This window comes from Cygnus atratus, chromosome 9 (assembly GCF_013377495.2).
Source record: "Cygnus atratus isolate AKBS03 ecotype Queensland, Australia chromosome 9, CAtr_DNAZoo_HiC_assembly, whole genome shotgun sequence".
NCBI classification, from domain to species: domain Eukaryota; kingdom Metazoa; phylum Chordata; class Aves; order Anseriformes; family Anatidae; genus Cygnus; species Cygnus atratus.
The window spans coordinates 8,880,641-8,898,496 of NC_066370.1; the positions used below are offsets into that span (position 1 = coordinate 8,880,641).

Here is a 17,856-nt window from a genome sequence, read left to right on the forward strand (position 1 = left end):
TGCAAATTCAGCTGTCCTCAAAATGATGTACATAAATGATTTAAATGTCTTGCGTTTGTCCCCAGAATGTAATCCCATGAAATTAAGAGTATGCTATCTAAAAAAAATGGGTTAATATGTAACATGACACAATTTTGCAGTAATTTTGCAGTTCCTTAAAAACAGTAGGATGAAGTGCAGGTGTTACTCCCTCAAGTCCCTGCTTCACTTTGATTAAGGCAAAACTTTAAAGCCATATCCTCTCTCACTGTCATGAAACTCAGTGACAGCTCTGTCACTCACTGGAGAAGTTTCTTCTGAAGTTTGAATGTCTTTGTTGTTTGTTTTTTGGAGGTTGCTATGTTGTTGTTGCTTTTTAATGGGAGTCTCTTCATTTCTTTTATGTGTATGGATCTGTACATCCCTGGTGCTTTGCTGACATCCCACCAGCCTGTGAGGAGCCCTCTTCAGCAAAGTGTAGCTTTGTCCCTGTTGAATGCAAACAAACAGTACTTAGTGCATTGATGGTGATGGGATATTCTAAGAAAAGGGTCTGGGGCAGACTTCTTTTGTGGTAGATGAGCAGGCAGTTTCTCTTGCTTTTCATCCCTTGTTCAGATCTTAAGAACAATTTGGCATTTGTAAGATTCCAGAAATTATTGTCCTGAGAGACAAAACTCTCACTTGTTCAGCTGGCATGCTAGGGCACATCTAAGCACTTTTCTCCTACAGGCACATTCCTGAGTGTTCTCCTCTCCCTGCCCAAAGCTAACAGCCAGTATATTACCATCCCGTTGCTATTTCCAAGACAAGTCTCATGCTTCTGTCCCCAGCCCTGGATGATGCATGGTGCAAACCAGCGCTTGTAAGTCAGCACACAGAAGCTGAGGAGGTAGTTCAGTTCTGCTTCCATGCATCTCTAAACAAACTTAAGAGACTGCAAAAGGCATTGTGATTCACAACTGTATTAACAGCCAGATGTAGGAACTTTAAAGAAAGGCATTCTGCAGATTGATCACAGCAATGCTATTAGCATCAGTGGTGTGTAAAGTGTCAAGTGCAGCTGTGCTGAATTATTCATTATTTCATAAATATAGTGAGGTTTCAGAGGGCAAGGTTTTTAAGATCCATTTGAAAAGTGAAATGAAAGCCCATGTAATTAAAAATCATTATTAAACTTCATTTATTTAACTTCATTTCAACTTTTCCCTATGTGATTATTATTAAATTTATTATATTTATTGATTTTTCTACTCCCTTCCCATTCTCTGCCAGCTAATGAGAAAAAAGTGGTTTTGAATTAAGCAAATAATCTTGTTCTCCCTAGACGATAGTTCTGTGCTCTCATGTTGACTCCTGGAAGGAGATTTACTGGGTGATGCTGTTATTTTTTTTTTCTCATAGGAGAAACTGTGCACATCAGTACAGGCTAAAAGAAAATAAATTAAAAGGAAACCTGAGTTTTGATGTGGTTGCATCTTGGACCCTTAAAACTGTTTTTGGTTTTGGAATGACTGGAATCTGCCCTAGGCTCAGCAGGAAAGAAGTGCAGCAGTCAGAGAGCAGCTCTTTCGTGTTTAAGAGTGAGCATAAGACAGAGTGCATGTCCAATTCCATACAAACAGTGTTATCTTTAGTTCATCTCTAGCAATAGAACATATTTCCATCAGTACTGTGCCATTCAAGATAAAAAAGGGTAGAAGTCCCTTTGATGCTTCAACCGTCTTCATGGTCACGCTCTTGAGATCAAGGCTGTTGTATAAATACCTGCTCTGGCCTGTATGTCAGGACCAAGCTAACGCAGGGATGGTACTGAAAATAGCCTGAACTGAACTTGTGGTACAGCTGCCCGTTTCTTGTCTGCCAGCTACCTCATTTGCATCTCACGCAGTGCATCATAGAATCACAGAACGGCTCCAGTTGGAGGGGACCTTGAAGATCACCTATTTCCAACCCCCTGCCATGGGCAGGGATGCCACCCACTAGATCAGGCTGCCTGTCCCCAGGGCTCCTGCTCCCCTCTTCCCCAGGCCCTTTCCACACATCATCACCAAGGCAGCAGCAGCTGGAGGAAGCCGTGCGTAGTGGACACGCAGGCGGCAGGACTTTTGTCCCTCCCTCCTTCCTGAGCTCCCCACCACAGTCCCACTGCCCCTTCCCTGCTCAGCACATGGCATCAGCACCAACCAGCACCTGCTGCAGGAGCCTGCCGAGGTCAGGACTGGGGCGTGGGGCTTTACTGCCACAGCCCAGCTGTACTACCTGCCTCCTATGTCACAGGAATTACGGCTCTCATATTACTCAGTTTTCCTGCCTACCAAAACTGTTAGTCTTTGCCTGTTTCTCAAGGGTGCTAAAGGACTACATTCACTGGTGTTTGTGAGGTTAGTTGTGACCCTGCAGCAGGAGATGCTCTTAAGTGTCAAGAAGTTGTCACTGACATTATTGCCTGTATAAATAAATATATTCACACAGCTCATCTAGCATTCGAAACAGGAATAAAGACTAGTAATCACGATTTGTCCTTGTGTTTAAGCTTCCAATAGTGCAGTACTGCCCACAATTACAATCCAGCAAGGTAAGATGCAAAGCACTATGTGTTCACCTAGAAAGAAGTGTGTTTTTCTTGAGTTATTTTGCAGGGCTCCTTTCTTCTGCTCTTTCTATAGAGCAGCCTTAATATTGCACCTTAGGGCATCAGGGGATCAAGAAATACAGAGAGTAAGTGGCCTTGACCTCTGCGCAGCATGCCACCCCCAACAGCAGCAGGACATGTGTGTAATGGTTCATTCCAGCACTCAGTTGGGAAATGGCGCCTCACAGTCCTTACAAGACAGCAGAAAAGATAAGTAATCTTGGAGTTCTTGCAAAACTCTCTGTGGGTGTCAGAGGACTAGCTGAAGCAGCAGTTCTTCTCCAACCCAGATAAAAGAAATCTGGGTGCAGATCTCAAGGGGAGGAAGGACGCCTCAGAGCAGCTCTGCCCAAACTCTGGATCCCATGGGTTCTCCTGCTTTTCAGGCCTTGCTCTTCCACTTGAAGTGAGGTGTTTTGGGAGTTTTTTGCATCACTTCCCTCTATTCTTACTGCTTTCCCTCTCAAAAAGGGAGTTCACTGAGTGAATTCAATATATTGATGAATAACAGGACAGTTACAGGCATCCTGTAAAGGCTAGAGAGTGAAAGTTCATGTTCCTTACTTCTGTGACCATATGAACCCAGTGAAAAACATGTCTCGTGACATGTGTGCTCACTCCTTTCTCATTCGTCTTTGTTCAGTAGATATTCAGGAATGAGATCATAACTGGCATTTATTTAGAGCCATGCTCTCTCCACCCTTCTGGGTCCTTCAGCAGAGCGACTTTATCCAAGATTTCATTTTCTGTCTATCTTTTAGCATGAGCAGAAAGAAAGGTGGATGGAAGAACTTGCTTGCAGAAATGCATTGGCAGAAGGCCCTGATTTTCATCATGACCTCATGATGAGTGAGAGACAGTGTCATAGCTGAGACTTGTCTGGCTGCCCATCCATCCCCACACGTGTTTTGGGACTTGAGGGAAGGCGTCTCAGCACCAAGGGCTGGCCTGGGGGAGGAGGTGAGTTTCACGGCACATTGTTACTGAACTGGAGCCAGCGCAAAGATGCCAAGATGCCAAAATCACAGACAACCAGTGCCACCCAGTGCTGGGTGGTTTTGCCCCTCTGCAGTCAGTGTGGATGCTTGGCTGTGGTCATAAGTGGGCCTTCTGAGCTTGCAGGGAGCTCTGAGCAGCCAGAGCCCAGACCAAGCAGGACCATGTGTGTAGTTAACACATTTGTGCAGTGCTGGCATGGACAGAGCGAGTGCAGGTCTTCCTCCATCCACCATGGTAGACACACATTTGGTGAACTCCTCCAGCACGTTATAGTTGCTTTCTGTTTCTCTCTGTGGTGTTTTTCCTTGTATTACAACCGTAAGTTCTCTGAAAGAATGTCTCTTTATGTATGTTCCATTGAGGCTCAAGCAATAGAGCTCAACTGGAAAAAAAATTAAAAAATCTTGTGACGCCATTTTATGAAAGTTTTTTTATATAAATACAAATGTGATTTTTCAAGAGAAAAAGATTTCTCTTAACATTTAAAAACTTATATTCTAGTTGTAACTATATCATCAGTGAAAATGGAAAGCAGTATAAACATACCTGTAAAATGAATGGATTAAATCAAACACGACGTTAAATTCATGAAACTTGTATGCAGCAGGCATGAGACTGGGGGGACACATCTTGCTTGGGTCTTTTCCTTTATTCATAGATAGTTAAGGCAAACCCTTTACCATCGCGTTGGAGCTCTAATGACACAGACAATTAAACGACTTGAGCCTCCTGCTTGCTTCCTTGAGTAGCACTAGCAATCTTTCAGTATCCCTTATAAATTCCCCAGGAAACTCCCAGAATTTCTGACCTTAAAACAGTCTTTGTTTCTTTTTTTGCAAGTAATTATTCCCCTCCCCTTTATATCCTTTCATTGCACTGAACTTTTTTTGTTTTACAGATTTTGTTTTAGCTTTAACAGGTCACCAAAGCGTTTTCCTTGGTTGAGTGCTGGAAGTATAGTACTAATACAGAGAAAAGTGACTGGATATTAAAACTGCACACAGGGCTTTGAGATAACGTGCCAAGTACAATAGGCTGGTCTTGTACCACTGGGAACTGGAGTTTTGCCAAGGGGGTAATATTGTTAAGTGTGTGCAGACAGATATATTGATACATACCATACCTTTCCTCTATATCTGCATCCATTACTTATACTTACTGTTTGAAAGTAGAATGGTATGTGTCTGTGTTAAATTTCATAGTACATAAAAGATCTTCCTGTTACTCCTTTGATGACAGCAAATCAGTGTCATGAAGGAATGCTGATGAAAAATTATTTGCATCAATCTTTGAAACCTTTATCCACTGACAGAAGCATTTTATGTAACTCTATTTCATTTACTCCATTGTTTTAACTTAATCATTTGCTTTCAGAAAGAAAAATAAATTGAATTAAAATGTCTTTTCCTGTTTAGCTGGCATGCTCATAATGAAATATAACTCTTTTTTTTTTTCCTCTGTCTTTCTTCCTTTTCTCATTTGACCTGGATTTGTCTTTTGATGGCTTTGATATCGCTGTGTGATCCTTTCTTCTTCATTACTTTAAAGGTAAGATCATTATTTCCTAAGTCAGTATTGTACATGTATCTGAGGTTCAGAAATACAGCTTGAAAGCCATCTGGGGAAGAGGTTAGTAAGGAGGCAAAATAATTAGCGGCCATTTGGAGTGCAAGAAGTCCGATTAAGAAGTACATTTTATATTGTGTCTTCACTAACCATTGGCTGCAGGTAGGGATGCTCTCAATAGCAGAGGCTCGTGTTTTCTTCAGCAGCCCCCTTGCAGTGTCTTGCAGGCAGCGCCACTGTGCCATGCTGTGCTTTGTCTCCCTCCTGCTGCTTCCCGGCACTGCCAGGGCTTCACTGAATGCCACCGAGTGGCAAGTGAAAGGTTAGAGGGGGCCTTGGAGCAGCCTGGGAGCGGCAGATCTACGCAGGACTGCAAGGAGCCAGACAAGGTCACTTGATGTTTCCCTTCACACAGGATTTCCAGAGAATTGTTCTGCCGAAATGGGGCTCAGTGAACTTAAAGATACATATATATCTGATTGTTTAAATTACAATAGAGAGACAGGATGTCAATCAAGATCAGAGTAAGTAGTGATAGGTGTCCAAAGAGAGGCAGAGACTTTGTCTCTTCCCTGAGAGCTTGCAGTGTTTTCTTTCTATTGCTGTGTTACATGTCTGTGGTTTAGACTGGGTTTTTTGCTGCTTTCAGAAGTCTGCCAAGTCTGAGGTGAAATATCTCCAAACCACTCCTTCCCAGAGCTTGCTGCCTTTTAATGCCTTTTCAGTGCCTTCTGTTCCTTGGGAACCGGGACACTTAGGGAGGAGAAATTTTTGCAGTAGGACTTTAGAAATGTGCAGGTGTAGGCAGGCAGGGCTGTGCATTTTCTGACAATTTCAGAGTACAGAATTTTGCTGAAGGCAAGGAGCAGAAACTAAGGTAGGGAATATTATTTTAGTACGCACTGTTATATGTAATCAGCACATGGCAAATAGTCAAATCCTGACACTTCCCAGCTTGCACAGAGACAGTCCTGGTCTCCAACAGATCCTGAAGACACTATTATTTTTCCAGACTTTATACTTTTGCCCTTCTCAGAGGTCCAGAAATGCATGCTGTAGTGTCTGGGTCATCTCCGCAGCCCTGCAAAGGCCTGGCTGTGTTCCAGAGAGTGACTGACAGAGAGGGTTGGACACGGTAGCCCTGTGCCTTGCTCAACAATGGTAGGTTGCCTCCATTTACATAGTGACAGTGGAGTCATGGAAGACTCAATGCATTTAATTAGTGGGAATGGAAAAAATGTGTGTACTCATTATGTAAAACATGTAAATTTAACCCTTGAAATGGAATTGTCAATGACTCACCATTGTGTCTGGATGCCAGTGCCAGAGGCAAAATTACAGCAACTGCAAGTGTGTCACAAGAAATTAAATCAACAACATTAAGATTCCTGGGTTTTGTTGAGGAGGTGGTTGTTCATGCCCATTATAGAGTAAAGACTTGTTAACAGTATTGTGGTTTTTTTCCATTAAAAATGTGCTTTGAAGTGGGATACGTATCTATAAGAAAGTTAATTGACAGAAGACCAGAAAAACATGGAAGAAGTGGGAGGAAGAATACTGGATCTCTACCAATGTATGTGTACTTGGTAAAAGGCTGTAAAAAAACATTGCACAATGTATAGCCACCCTAGGAATACTGAAGGCTCTGATGGGTGTTGCAGTGCCATATAATGGCTGTGAGGAAAGTTCTTACCTACCCAGCCACTGCAAATGTTAATTCACAGACCCTCAGGCAAGTTACATGAGGGTGGATTATCGCTGTGGGATGCCCTGGGGTCTCATTTGGCCTCATTGTAGAGGATATGGAACAAAGAGCTTCATGGTGAGCTTTAGACTATTGTTTTCAATAAGAAGGGAAGGGACTTAACCCTCAGGCTGTTGCTGACACTTCTGGATCCTGTCCAGGAGCGGGTGTCTATAGTTGCAGCTCTTAGGACAGTGCACAAAAAGAATTTTTAAGGGTCTTTTTGAACTGCTGCCACTGTTGAAAAGCAGAAGAAGGGTCTCTTAACAATGCTGAATATTATACCTGTCATGCAGTAAATGAACCTCAAAGGCTCTAAGTTTTCTGTCCTATCCCCATGGTTGACATGGCACTTGACTGAAGTCCATGTAAGACCAAAGCAGGGCTGGAAGCCAAAAGGGCTGTCCTGGAGACCCCCACTCTGCAGGGCCCCGGAGGTCAGTGGAGTGGCATGTGTCCATCCCACTTTGCTTTCCAGTTCTGCAAATCTGTCCCTGACAGCAGGGCAGACACTAAGTGAGCCTGGCAGGGCTGGGAGCAGCTATCGAAGGGCTCACCAGCCGAAGTGGGGTTTTACAGAGGAAGGAGCACCCCGGCATGGAAAGGCAGAGTCCGGGGGAGGCAGCCTGCGCCAATGGGAAGCATGGCCTGTTGTCAGTAATTCTCTTCTGGTCTTGAGCATGGCCTCAGTTTCTTTGCTGATTTACTCCAGATTGCTTATTTTTAAATATTTATTTAAGAGTTGCTGCTCTTAAGCTTTCTCCTACTCTAGGGATCATTTCATGTGTAACACAGCTCTGCTTGGAGCCTCTTACTTATCCTGCAATTCTCTTCACAACTGTGCTGGCAGCATGCTGCTTCCAGGCAGGGTTGTGTGCTCCCAGCCCTGCAGATAACAGACTTTCCTGACCCCATTTCCAAATGTCACCGTCCAGGGATTTCCTGTGCGTACTCCAGAAAATTGGTCCAAATTCTCCTCAAACCAGGCAGTAAGCATAGACATGAGGCCCAGCAAGCCTGATACAACATGCCCAACTCCCATCAGCAGTAGTGCCCGCCTCGATGGGCAGTACAGCATGCTGTACAGAGCAGATATAACAGGCTAAACAAAAGTACAGAGAGTGTTGGAAGGGCAATTGGCTTTGTTCTGAGCTGACCTGCAGCCTGAACTGTCCATTCCTGCCTGGCCATCACCGCCTCGGTTCTTCCTGCCTGCCTGCTTGACCTGGCAGCTCCAGGTGAGCAGGTTCTTAGCCAGGAATATCACAAGTAAGCGTTTTTCCTACTGTAACACTGCTTTATTTTCCCAGGTTTGTAGTCTGAAAGCCTGAGGCAGTTATTAGACAAGGATGTTTAACTAGATCAGAGTCCAAGATTATTCCAGTCTCAGGTCACCATGTCAAGTGCTGCTGTTTGCAACAGTAGTTTGAAGGATTTAACTTCCTAATATCTCCTGTTACCTAGGGAATGAGCCTGACTTGCTGTGGAGAAATGCTTGCTCACTCAGAACTGCATGTAATTGTATGTCTATGATTTACACCACGGCTCAGAAGGCGTGGAGAAGGTCACCGAGGGAAGTTAAACTCATCCTCCATTCATCCTACCGCAAAGGGCATTTGTGGGAGAAGAGGGGGAGTAGGGCAGCCAGCCCTTTTGTCTGCACTCCAAGCAAGGCATTTCCACAGCAGCCATGCTCTGGGGCCTGAGACTTCTAGGAGGCTGGGTGCTACCAAGGAGCCTGCCCCAGCCAAGGTGACACATTTGAAAGTGAATCTTAAACCATGTGAAAAGTGCCAGAACTGACAGCAGTGGTAATCAGGGACAAACAAAATCATTGCATCAACATTGTAGATGACTTGCACACCTTGAGTCTGACAGCTTTCTTCTTGAATATTACTGGGTTTCTGCTCTACTTAGGAAAGCAAAAATGGACAAAGAGGAAAACATGTTTGGAAAAAGAAGGTGAAAACCTCTCAGGGAGTCAAACAGTGAGGGCAGAGCATGCAGAGGGAGAAGGAAGAAGACTCTTGCAGTGTGTCAGTGTGCTGTCAAAGCAGGATGAGCTGTTCAAGACAGAACATGCACCCTCCTTTGTATCACACATTACTTCCTGTTTGAAAAAGACATTTGCTTATGGAATGGAAGACCTTTAAAAGCAAGAATAAAGTTATCTTTATGAGACAGTTGCTTGGAGGACAGCTACACCCTGACCTCCCCTCCACCCTATCAGGCAAATTAAAATCACCAAAGCAGATATTTGCAAAACCCTGAAACTGAGTGTTCACCGAGGTCTGTGGGCTTCTGGCCTTCCAGGCTTGGAGCAGTACAAGTAGCCATGCCCCAGGTTTCCTCAGCAGGTGTCATTGTTATGCCTCTCACTGACAACCGTGTGCAGAGGTGTCATCATTTTTGCTGAAACTGCCATTGGTAGCAGTTATTGTGGGTATCTGTCCTCTGGGATGAAGCAGTAAATGACTTACACCCAGGCTCCTAAGCATTAACTGCTTCCCATCACCATTTTTCCAGTACATTTATACAATCTGATCTAGAAGTAGAGTCATTGCCCCTCTCTTGCCATCCTGTAAGTTATCTTGTACCCCAGGACTATTTGGTTTCAGAGTTCTAATTCACTTATCCAAACCTTCTTACAAAGATGGCTGTCACTAAAATGGGAGCTGCCATTGCCCATCAGCAAAGTCCTGTGTTCGTCTAATGACTGACGCTCATTAGTGGCTGCTGGATGATAATGACATTTTGTCCTTTTCCCGCATCCGATTTGAACTCCTGATCCAGAAACCAATTGCTGGAGCATCTCATTTTCAGTTGTGAGCAATTTGGGGTTCTTGTTACTCAGTCTGACAGAATGGGATGCTGTGTCTAGAATGTCCTTGTCAGTGTTTTCATCTGTATGGTTTCTTCACTTACACTCTTTTTGAGAGAATAAATGCTTGCTGAGATGGGATCAGTTTATGAACACTTTTATATCCTAAGCACAGGAACCTGAGGCTCATCTGAACAACATTCGACATGGCCCAGGGGATGCTGGTGGGTTCTGCTGCCAGGATCCTTCTGTGTGAGCTGTACCATGGGTACTCAACAGGTGTCCATCCAGGACTTGTCCCTGTAGCTCTTACATCTCTGAGTGTAGCATTCACCCTCCTCAATTCTGGTGCCCACAGCTGGAGAAGGCATCAGATAAACAGGGGAGGATTCATTAAAAAAAAACACATGAAAGATAAAAGACTGGAAAACAGGCCTCAAGATGAAAACTGCAGAGCACTGTCTGTTGAGTTCAAGCTTAAGCTTAAAGGGTCATTGATTTGCGGTCTCTGAGAGGAATGGCAAGTTGGCAGTAGACTAGTAGACAGAAGTATAACTAAAAGTTGAAGGTAGACAGACTAAACTGGGATTGTACTGTCGGTTAAGCATTGCTGACAATTGTTAAATTGAAACAAGGCTCTTTCAAGAATATATGCTGAATTCAAATAAAAATTAAGTCATAGCAGCTCAACAGCCCATGTAATTCAGAAGTCAAAACTAAGATTTGCAATGATCTATTATGGCTTTACTTTCTATGAATGACAGTGAGATGAAGAAGTTCCTGGTTTCACTGAGATTTGGTCAGGAAATGAAAGTTGGTGTGCTTCTTGTCACTCAGTACCGTGGCACTGACTTGAGTGATATCGTTCCTTGTTCTCAGCGGCAGAAGGAACTTCTGCTTTGATTTGTGAAGCTTCTTCACTGCTACACACAGAGCATGAAAATATAAAAACAGAGCTTTTCGTTGCAGCTGTGTCCAAGCTGATGGTGTTTGCTTGTATTAGCAGAGTCGTGAGGAATGAGAGTTTGGAGGTACATTATCTGATTTAATGTCAATATGCTCTCAAAAGAGGAAACGAATGTTTCATGATTGAGACATGAGTAAACTAGCTAATAATAGTAAATATTAGTATTGAAACATAGGTAGACTAGTTAATGTAGGAAAATGATCTAAATCTTGATAGCTCTTCATCCACATGACAAAAATGTGATATTGCAGCTGATAACCTCAACAAGGCTGATCTCAGCAGAAAAAGCAAGAAGATGAAAGGGCGGGACTGAAGCAGGCTGCCTTGCTGCAGGGCCGGGCCAGTTGGGCTGCTCTGGAACCCCAGCGGTGCGTGAACTTTCACAAAGATTTGAGTCATGGTGATTCATCGCTGGCTGCTGGTGTTCGCTGTTGCACAAAGAGGCTGGAATGTGAGGGTGGACTAGGGCACAGTCAGGAAAGGGAACAAGTAAGAACTAGAGATTGCTCAGTACAAGCGTTTTCAAAAGCAGCCATATGATCTTGAAGCTTAAGCAACCATGAATAGCATTTAGGATCATCATTGTTGTGAATTTAAAGTGATACCATCCTTCTGTTCAAAATAATGATTTTGTTCGATATGGGTGCTCTCAGGGAGCCCACTGTAACATCCACCTCCTACAGCTGAAAAATCTGACATAAAGAAGAGGGTCTGTAGTGTTCAAAATGCAAGTAGGCTTTCAGTTCTGCAGTATAAAAGCTGGGAGTTACTGCTGCATTATCTCAGCCAAAAAATACTCAGTGGAGTGTTACACCAGTAATCTCAGGCTGTACTTAATGTGCACCATAGCAAGGGTTAAATGAACTGGAAAGCTCATAGAAAAAAAGCTCATACAGTGCAGTTTTTGTTTATACTGAAATGTTCCCATATGTTTCAGTTAATGCAGAACATAATTGGGTCTGCCTTGGGACGGAGACATTTTTCTTGCAGGATTTATCCATTAATCGGGTGTGGGAGAGTGTCCATTTCACCAGAAATAGCTTCTTTTCCATTTTAGCCGAAAACCCACAGTTCAAAATCTCCTCCTTTCTCTCTTTCTCTTAGTACACTCATTCTCATCTCCAAAATGTTCTGCCTTTGTGCAGTGAAATAACCTGGTGGAACAGTTTCAAATATGAGGTAAAATAGTTTTGCCCTAAGTTAGCTTCCAGTTAATGTATTTCCTGGCTCAATTTGCTGAGCAGCTCACATTGCACATGGATGTTGCTAAATTAGAAAATGTTACATATAAAAGTTTTTTGTGTGTTTTTGTGTGTATGTTGCTTCAAAGTCAGGATTTCTGGTTTTGATTTTAGTACCTCAGAGTAACAGGAATGAATTGTGCTTGACATTAATTACATCCTTCTGCCTGCTTTATTATTATTAGAATAAACAAGCTACTGATTTGAGGGAGAGAAAAGTCCACAAGGTGTTTGAGGTCTTAATTTCCTTTTCCTTTGGTAAACTTCCAGTAATTTAGCTAGCCTAATTTGCTTCTGGAAGCCTGCTGTTGGGAGTGCTCATACCTGAGAGGGAGGAAAATTAGTGAGCTGCAAGGAAGATTTCAGTAATCAGATGAGAAGCAGGGAAAATTTGCCTTTGTTTTTTTGTTTGCTTTTGCGTGTGTGCACGTGCACAAAAAGCAGAAGGAATATTGATTGTGTGCAAGCAAGACGGTGAACTGTGCATGAAATGGGAAGCTAGGTGCTGTTTGGTCATATAATCAGTCTGTTAGGCACTATGTGGGGTCTCTGGACCAGGTGGGCTATGCAGTGTATACCTTCCATTGCTTTTCCATACAGAGCCAGAGGTCTTCTGGTAGTAACTTTGGTCTGCATTGATACCAGGTTAGGGACTCACAGCAGTATAACTGATCATTGAATTATTATCTCAGCAGAGGGGAACCCTGTCACACCCCGGAGTCTTTACTGTGGCTCCCCAATGTCAATTTAAGAGAATCAGAGCGGATTTCTCTACATGCTACCACTGATTTCCTGGTGTTTTATTGGTCCACAGGAGCCACTGACAGCCTGTAAACTTAAAACAACTTTTGTACCTTTGCCACTTACTAGACATAAGGCAGATTCAGAATCAGTGGCATTCAGCAGCTGCCTCCGGCCCTTGCCTGACCCATGCTATGCATTTTTAGATTGTAGCAGCAGTGCGTGGAGAAAAAGCAGGCTGGTGTTTCATTCTGTTTCCCAGTGTACTAATGCTTTATACCAAATGACAGTCCCATGAGCATTGTGTTCTTGACTTTGTGAACCAGTGGGTTGTCAGCGTATCAAGAGTGGTGCCACTTGTGAGAAAGAGCCCCTGTTAGATTTGGAGAGAGTTGCATTCAGCCTGAGAAACAGCAGCCATGGGAGAGGCTAAATTCCTCCTTGTGCATGCATACTTGTATCGTACAGGTATCTTTGTGCAAATTTGAGCTGTCAGTATGGAAAGAGTTCAGTAACTGACATTAGCTGACATTTAGAAACAATGTAGTCTAATTAGTACAGTGATTTTGGAAAGCTTGCTTTCCTCCCGAACCGTCTCCCTTTCCAGACACCTATTCTCAGTTTCAAATCTTATTTGCAGTTTGCATTTGTTTTCATGTAAAAATATCTATAAATTAGATTAGCAATCATGCGTGAGTCAAATAAGATTGCAGGTAGAACTTCTTACATTGGCCCAACAAACACTGCCTGGTATCTGATCATCAAGCCACACTGTCTTAAGCATCATTGCTTATTGTGCAGATACTGTAAGCCAAAATATTATTCTTATTTCACCTGTGCAAACTAAATGTGCTGTTTTCTTCTTTGCACCACCATGTGGCTAAACAAGTGGGGACAGGACTTGGTTATCAAGCTTACTTAGCAGTAGTTCTATTTTAGACACAAAACAAAGTTGAGTTCAACTAACATTCTTGTAATTACGATGACCGTAGTGCCAACAGTTGCAAAAATATACTAAAAATACCCCAAGTCAGCAGATGTGACACTGAATGCACTTGGAGAGGGAACCTGTCTGTTAATAAGCTAATGTATTTCATAGCCCTCTTTCAGAGAACAGCTCTGCAGGCAGGACAGATCACAAGTTGCTCCTGTACTGTTGGGGTGTTGCTGCATGAGTATCTTCACATTCTGTCTCCACCTATTTACGATTCTTTTTCCTTTTAATTAGCACAATTCCCCATTGTCTAGCAGTCCCAATTGCTTAAATCTTCCCCTGTCACTTTGTAGTTTGGTCCATTGCACCCATGTGCTTACAAACCCGTAGGGTCATCCAAAATTTATATTATAGGAAAGAAATTGCCAGCTAAGAGATAGATAATTGTAACTGTGCAGGAGGCAGAGTGATAAATGAGATTCTAGGAGGAGGGAGTGAGAGGATATTAGTTTTTAACAGCTTCTGGAAATCCTAAAATAGACCAGAACTGGGCCACAACTAACAGAAATCATGACTGCTTGCTGGTGAACAGAGCCGCAGCATCGCTGCTGTGAGAGAAGGAGGTTTGGCAGAGGACACCTCCTGCAGCTTTTGTGTAGTTACTAAGAGCGAATGACATGGAGCTAGAAGGATCCTGGGCTCCAGTGCCAGAGTACTTGGAGCTGAACAGAATGAAGTCAGCTTAATGTGGTGGAATTTTTCAGCTGGTCCAGTGGTTTTCCAGGGGCCTGTGTCAAATCTTCTGAAAGCATGAATCCGGCAATTCATAAATCTTTTGGCTTTTATAACCACCAGCCACAACAGTATAAAAACCACTTTGCCTGTATATGTGGATGGGAGGGAATTTAGGGTTGGTAAATGCCACATGAATGGACTGAGAGACTGATATTGTCATGGCAGAGCAGTGATTCAAATAAGAGGCATCAACTTTCTACTAGGGCTTTTATTTTCTACCTTTTAGCTTCATAGTGACGTAGTAAGTGAGAAGTATTTAGTTGTCTTGGCTGCTGTTGAACAGTTGGGAGTCCCCGGTGCTTCTGCTGAAGGCCATGAGATCATCAGAGTCCCAGGCAACAAACTGGGCACAGAAGGTTGCAATAACATCAAATAAGACATAATTCTGTGGAGAAAACAGTATTTGTCTCCCTATGCAAGTCTTGACAATGACTTCCTGCCCACCCCACCCCAAATTGTCCTTCCAAAGGATATGGGTCACTCAGCCTTTGTCTAAGCTATGGGATATGTGTGTTCCATGGCAATCCTTTATAGCCTCATCCCTCTGTCAAGCTAACAAGGGACCTGCCTGGAGCAGCCCCCAGCTCTACCCCCAACCCATTGAAACCACAGCATGGGGTGGCTGGGGCATCCCTGGAAGTCAGGACAAATGGATCAGTCCCACCTAGATAAGAGTTCTTGGTTCTAACAGCATACACATGGCCTGAGAGAACTGGTAGGGGCACAGAAAGCAAAGTATCTCCAGCTGATAGTTTCCAAAAGCTCTGCCTTTGAACGTGAATTGGGAAGGGTCCACACATTCTCAATAGATCATATCTGCCCTTTTCTGCAGGAAGGTGATATCACCACTGGAGTCCTAGTTGTCACTGTCTGAGAAAGGCCCAGCATTGAGACAACATGGAGATATAAGATCCTGGCATTCCTAGAGAATATTCTTCTAAATAATTGTTTGGGCACAAATGGCAAAATTATGTGTGATTGCTGTGTAATGTACATTTCCATGTAGACTTGTGTGGTGCCAGGACTTGGACTTGAAGATCCTTATGGGTCTTTTCCAACTTGGGATTTTCTATGATTCGATGATTCTGTGAAAATTTTGCAGTAGAGTGTATGCAGTAGTTCTGATTTAAGAATCAGTCAGGCAAAATGATTTCAGGAAACCAACAGTGGCTAGAACAGTTGAGGTGAGCACAACAGGCCAGGCAGACAGAACAGCTAGAGGTCAGCACCATTTCCCAGAAAAACACGTGTAACAGTGGTTCTCCATCAGGACAGAGGCATGTTCAGTGTATTAGAAGTGACAATTGACTCCTGAGGTGTACAGCTTTCAGCCTGCAGCTAGGCCAGATTTGTTTGTAATTCATCCATATTAATGGTAATCATTTGAGAAGTTCTGGTTTCTCCTTTTTGGAGTAGAATGCTTTTTTTTTATTTTTTTTTTTTAATAAGACCTGTGAAAACCTTGTCCACATAAAGAAAAATATTATCATAGATATGCATGTGAAAAAAAACCTTTTGGGTGATGACAAATGCAGCTAACCTCAACCAGATATTGAACAAAAAGCAAATTAATTGTGTCATTTGCAACTAGAACATCCCTTCCTGCATGAACTGTTTGTAAAAGAAAAAATCTCTAATTTTTTTTATTTTAACTCTTTAAAAAGGAAGCCCTTTGTTCTACAACCCTACTGACCCAACAGTGAACCCAAGGCTGATATGTTCAATACTCTTAAGTAATTTTGAAATGTAATTAACAAATTTAATCAAGTTTAAATATAACAAATTTAATCAGAACTCATCTCAAGCTCTTCTTCTCTTCCTTCCTCGTCCTCCTCACCCTGTCATCTGGATCATTCAGAGTTTTTCTCTGAGGATATTTGCTACTTCTTAAGGATTAGACAGATGAGAATCTTTGTTTAAAGACAAGCCATTTATTCATTGGGGATAAATAAAAGCGCAGACTAAGCTATCTGCTGTCAAGGATAACCACTAACTTTTAGATGAAAGGAATGGGTGGTAAAAGCTTTTTAAGGTTCTTTGGGTTAAAAAATTGGAGTGTGACTCATAAATCTGCCATCTACCGTCTTCAGCACCCAATTTCAAGACTCATAGTGGCCTTACAGACTCTTAGATGGTGAGAACGATATAAGGCACATCTGTCTATGGAAGGGGCTATTGGTACCCAATTTCTGTAACTGCCACCGGAAACCTCATTCATAGAATTCTGTATGTTCGTGGTATTTATAGGCATTTTACTCTCAGAAGCAAATATTTCCCTTTTCTTTGAGAGTGAGAACTCTAAGAAGAGAAAAACTAACTCACAGTTTCATGTAAATTCCTCAATAAAACATAATCCTACTATTTTCCAAGTCACAAGCACAGAACATGTATTGTATGAAATATGCTTGGGTTTTGCTATAAGTAATTTCAGTTCAGATTGAATTCCAGGTCCCAATCAGGAAAGCTATTTTGTAGTGGAATGCACTTGAGCATGTACTTTTTTGACTTTTGGAGCAGTATTAAGGATTGTCCCAGAAATGTGGCAATGAAGGGAATCTTCAAATGTATTTGAGACATGGTATAATACATATGATAAATGTTTCCATATTTAACAAAAAAAATGTAGTTACTATTCATAAGAATGTGGAACTGAGAATGCATTTAATTCTAAGATGGAAACATGTCCAGAGCCACATGTCTAGAGATGAGTTACTCGAAAATAGTTTCGGAGTTAAAAGTTGTTGCTGAGTGTTTTTCAACCAGTAAATTTTTCCATACTCTTCCCTATTTTTTCTGCTATTTTCCTCTTGCATTTGGTCACAGTACAATTTCTCTGACTAATCTTGTCACTATGTCCTTGTTCGCTGGAGGGAAGGCTGATGAATCACGGAAGAGCATCTTGCTCCAGCCCTTGCAGGAGCTTCACCTTCATACCCTCAGCTGTGAGCTGTTGACAGATTAGCCCTCAAATAGGGAACATTTTGAAGCTGTGATTGTGATACCTGAATTATTCTTGGCTTTTGAGTTTTTGTCAATGGAAGTCAGCTGCCTTATATGAATTCTAAAGTAAAATAAAATAGCTCTCTCCAGTCTTTCAGCAGCAAAGGAGAAATGAAGTGTAGTGGAACAGCTCAGTGCCAGTGTAGCCTGTGCATATCCAAAGGCTTCCTTGGCAGTGTGGAAAGAAACCCAGCACTTCACAGTTACATTTGCAGACAGGGAGGGAATGCTGTTTGCGTAGCACTAATAGATGGAATATGAATCTGCTGGTCTTTGCTGTTTTCAAGCTGAATTGCAGCTTTCCAGGAATGGTGCAACTTCCCAGAGGCTCGGAAGGAGAGCAAGCAGTTCCATAATGCAGAGCTTTCTGCAGTGGCTCATAACCAACACGCTCATAACTCATAACCAACACGTAAAACATCTGCTTGACAGTT

General features: G+C 42.6%; 1 protein-coding gene across 2 annotated transcripts in view; it reads left to right on the forward strand.

Annotated features, from left to right (window-relative positions):
• HS6ST1 (heparan sulfate 6-O-sulfotransferase 1) overlaps positions 1 to 17,856 on the forward strand; it is a 180,074-nt gene that overhangs the window by 144,800 nt on the left and 17,418 nt on the right. The gene's annotated exons all lie outside the window — the stretch shown is intronic.